Here is a 4837-nt window from a genome sequence, read left to right as displayed (position 1 = left end):
ACAGGGGACAACACATTTGTCAAATAAGGAAAGTGCTGGGCCCGAGCCTTTCAATACACAAGTGTAGAATAACAGGCTTAAAGGCTACAAATAGCATCAAAGCACGAGGGATGATAATGCCTCTAGAGACCAGGTTCAAGTTCCCATGTGACAAGTGTCACCTCCACCCGCGGTGCCACTTGCACAACAAGGGTATTAGCTTCTCTCCCTCCCCAGGGCCTGTCTAGGATCCCCTTTGGTAACCTGGACCTGTCTCTTCCTTTCCTATACTCCAAAATGAGCCCCTGGGTCCAGGTCAAGCACCTGAGACTCAGATGGACAACCTCCTGTGCCCCCTGCCCCTCTCTTCTTGCTCATTCTTGCTGGTTTTGCCATCCTGGCAGAAATCATCAGAATGACAGTGATAATTATGAACACTCACCTTGTGCAGGCTCTGATCTTCACATTCATCCTCGACGGGGCTCTAGTGCCATCCTCATTTTACAGATGGACAAAATGAGGCTCAATTTGGGGCTGATCCTGTGCCTAAGGTCACAGTTGGTAAGGGGCAGAGCCTGGAATTGAACACACATCTCTCTGAATCCCAGAGCCCACACATCTGCCCCCAAGGCTAGAAACCACAGATCAGAGGGACCTTCCGGGCATTGCGCTGTGTCATGGGGCAAGTCACTTGCTGACCTCTGTTTCCCTGGGGAAGTGGCTTTGGGGAATACCTGGGGTCATCTAGAGCTGAGGGATCCTGGGAATCCAGGAGTGGAGCTGGGCAGCCTGAGAACGGGGCCCACCCCATCCCGGCTCAGATGACCAGTCCCGAGGGCCCAATCAGGCCAGCCTTGGATCAGGCCATAAGTGGGAACAAAACAGTTAGGGAGCTCGCCTCTCCCGCTTTGTTTATGGTCTGGGAGCTGAGAATATTTTGAATTGTTGTGTTTGGGGAGGGAGGGAAAAATAACCAAATATAAGAAGGCAGTCACTGGGAGGCCTGGGCAAGAATGCAGAGGAATCAGGCCTGCCTGGGGATGTCTGGGCCACCGGAATGCTCGGAGGCCCAGCACCCTCTAGCTCAAGGATCCGGCACTGATGAGACATTCACGTTGCCTGGAGAGCTTTATTTTAAAGAACGAAGGAGAAAGAAGAAAAGAAGAAGAAGAAGAAGGAGAAGGAGAAGAAAAAGAAGCAGCAGCCGCCACCACCATCTCGTGCCCATTTAAATGAGAACTTCTGAGCGTGGGACCCCAGGCATCAGAATTTTTTCAGTTTCTCCTTGGACCACCAAGGTTGAGAACTGGTACCTCCCGTAGCAGTGGTTCTGAAACGCCAGCTGCCTTGGAAGCCCCTGGAGGGCTTGTTAGATAGGACTGTGTCCCACCACAGAGTTTCTGATTCAGGAGGTCTGGGTTGGGCTAGGGCTTTGCTTTTCTAACAAGTCCCCAGGTGAAGCTGCTAGTCTGGGGGCCAGACTTTGAGAGCCTCTCGCCTGCATTCTCAGGACTCCTTTTGTGGCTTGTGGACCCACAGCCTGGGGTGTCTCCCAGAAGCTTGTTAGAGATTCAGAATCTTGGCGCAGTAGCTCACACCCGTTATACCAGCATTTGGGGAGGCTATGGCTGGAGATTGCTTGAGCCCAGAAGTTTGAGATCAACCTGGGCAACATAGAGACAGACACCTCGTCTTGATTTAAAAAAGCAGTCTATGGCCATACCACCCAGAACACGCCTGACCTCGGAAGCTAAGCAGGTTTGGGCCTGGTTAGTACTTAGATGGGAGACCGCCTGGGAATAACGGGTGCTGTAGGCTTTTGGCTTGGCTGGGCGCAGTGGCTCACACCTGTAATCCCAGCACTTTGGGAGGCTGAGGTGGGTGGATCACGAGGTCAGGAGTTCGAGACCAGCCGGGCCAACATGGTAAAACCCCATCTCTACTAAACATACAAAAATTAGCTGGGTGTAGTGGCGGGCGCCTGTAATCCCAGCCATTCAGGAGGCTGAGGCAGGAGAATCGTTTGAACCCGGGAGGCGGAGGTTGCAGTGAACTGAGATCACACCATTGCACTCCAACCTGAGCGACAAGGCGAGACTGTCTCAAAAAATAAAAATAAAAAAATAAACAAAATAAAAATATGGGGCATGATGGCTCACACCTGTAATACCAGCACTTTGGGAGGCCAAGGCAGGTGGACTGCTTGAGCTCAGGAGTTTGAAACCAGCTTGGGCAACATGGCAAAACCCTTGTCTCTACAAAAAATACAAAAATTAGCTGGGCATGGTGGCTCATGGCTATAGTCCCAGCTACTTGGGAGGCTGAGGTGAGAGAATGGCTTGAGCCTAGAAGGTTGAGGCTGCAGTGAGCTGTGATTGTGCCACTTCACTCCAGCTTGGGTGACAGAGCAAGACCCCGTCTCAGAAATAAATAAAAATATAAATATAAATATAAATAATAAATAGAAGCCCGGGGGCAGTGGCTCACCCCTGTAATCCCAGCACTTTGGGAGGCTTAGGCGGGCAGATCACCTGAGGTCGCAAGTTTGAGACCAGCCTGACCAACATGGAGAAACCCCATCTCTACTAAAAACACAAAATTAGCCGGGCATGGTGGCGCATGCCTGTAATCCCAGCTACTCGGGAGGCTGAGGCAGGAGAATCACTTGAACCCAGGAGGCGGAGGTTGCAGTAAGCCGAGATCGCACCACTGCACTCCAGCCTGGGCAACAAGAGCAAAACTCCATCTCAATAACAATAATAATAATAAATAAAAATAATAAATAAATAAATAAGAAATTCAGAATCTCCAACTCCACCCCAGACCTGCTGAGTCAAATTCGTATGTTAACAACATCCCGCCGTGAGTATATGCACTTTTCAGTTGAAGCGGGGCTGGAAGGTCACCTTGGCTAACCTTATGCCATCGATGGGGAGACTGAGGCAGAGGGAGGTGGAGGTCCCTCTGGGTTACAGAGCCACTAAGGATCTACTCAGGGCTTGGAACCAGGTCTCTGCAGGGGAGATGGGGAGGGGAGGGGGCTCTTGTGGGTGGAGCCGAATGCACCGTCTTAAAGACTGGCCCCTTTCTCCACAGCTACACAAATGGTTAGTTTTGCAGTTTGTGGAACGGGGGTGGGAGCGTGGGGGGAAATTGTAGGCAGCTCCAGCTCCATTCATTCAGCAGAATTTGTTGGACATCTGCCATGGGGCTGGCCACTGCTGTAGGCCCCGGGGACACATGAAGTGGGCAGTCTAGTGTGAAAACAGATATAAACAGGTCAATATGTAAATGATCAAGGTCCACTCACCCATTATCCAAGTTAGAATAAGAATAAAATGAGGCGATGGCTCAGGGCTGGTGCAGGGCAGGGAAGAGGCAGCCGGGGCTGTCTGAGACATGGTGGTCTGGGAAGGTCTCTGGGAATGAGACACTGGAGCTGAGGCCCAGGGAGGAGGAGCCAGACCTGGGAAGGGCTGAGGGGAAGTGCCTGGGGGCAGGGAGCAAGACAGGGGCAAAGGCCCTGAGGCAAAAAGAGGGGAGCCTGGAGTTGGAGAGAAAGCCAGGGGGCCAGAGAGGCTGGGAGTGAGGGAGGCAGAGGAGGAGAGTGGCGGAGGGTCGGGTAGGGGGTATCTCAGAGGCTGCCAGGAGTGTGGCTTAGTGGCAGTGTGGTGGGGGCCATGGGGTGGTTCAAAGCGGGAAGGAAGCCTGAGTGGGTCTGGGGGTTTTCCTTGGGATTTTTACTGAGGTCTACACTTCCTACAGTGAAACGCGACAGCACACACTGGTGTGGCCTGCCCCAGGTAAGGATGGAGCCCCTTCCCATCCCGCGGGTTCTCTCACACCCCACCCACCCTACACCACCCCACATCACCCCACCCCCCACCCCACTGCACCCCACCCCCACCCCATGCCACCCCCTCACCCCATGCCACTGCACCCCACCTCAGCTCATCCCACCCCACCCCATCCCCCACCCCATCTCACCTCACCCCACCCCACGCCATCCTCCACCCCAGCCCCCACCCCACCTCAGCCCACTCCACCCCATCTCCCATCCCACCCCCACCCCACCTCATCCCACCCCACCCCCCAACTTCACCTCACCCCACTCCACCTCACCCCACCCCCCACCCCATCCCCCACCCCACTCCACCTCACCCCACCCCATCCCCCACCCCACTCCACCTCACCTCACCCCACCCCAGCCCACCTCACCCCACCCCATCCCACACCCCACTCCACCTCACCCCACCCCCCACCCCATCCCCCACCCCACTCCACCTCACCCCACCCCATCCCCCACCCCACTCCACCCCACCCCATCCCCAACCCCACTCCACCTCACCCCACCCCACCCCAGCCCACCTCACCCCACCCCATCCTGCACCCCACTCCACCTCACCCCACCCCCCACCCCATCCCCCACCCCACTCCACCTCACCCCACCCCATCCCCCACCCCACTCCATCCCACCCCATCCCCAACCCCACTCCACCTCACCCCATCCCACTTCACCTCTGGAGGCAACCACTGCTCCTATTCCCATGACCCTCAATTCACTCTGCCTGACTTTGAAGTCCATGTAAAGGGACCCACTGCAGGGCATCTGGTCTGTGGCTCTGGCTTCTCTCACTGGGCTCGGTGTTTTGGAGACACACCCCTCCGCCCCCTTGGTTTGCAGCCTCTGGTAGCCAGTTCCTTTTCACCTGTGAGATGCAGTCCTTCCATCTGTTTTTCCATTCTATTGATAGATAAAACCAGGGCTGTTTCCATTTTGGACTGTATGAATACCACAGCCATTCACAAGTCTTTGGGTGAACAAACATTTTCATTTCTCTCTGGCCAATTACCTGAG

The 4837-nt window shown here is 54.8% G+C and overlaps 1 pseudogene; it reads left to right on the top strand.

Annotated features, from left to right (window-relative positions):
- The first annotated feature begins 1688 nt into the window (after window positions 1–1688).
- LOC129034487 (5S ribosomal RNA) lies at window positions 1689–1797 on the top strand (annotated as a pseudogene).
- The last annotated feature ends 3040 nt before the right edge of the window (window positions 1798–4837 follow it).

This window comes from Pongo pygmaeus, chromosome 2 (genome assembly GCF_028885625.2).
Source record: "Pongo pygmaeus isolate AG05252 chromosome 2, NHGRI_mPonPyg2-v2.0_pri, whole genome shotgun sequence".
In the NCBI taxonomy this organism is placed as follows: Eukaryota; Metazoa; Chordata; class Mammalia; order Primates; family Hominidae; genus Pongo; species Pongo pygmaeus.
The sequence above is the reverse complement of the archived record's forward strand: the minus strand, read 5'-3'. Positions and strand labels throughout refer to the sequence as shown.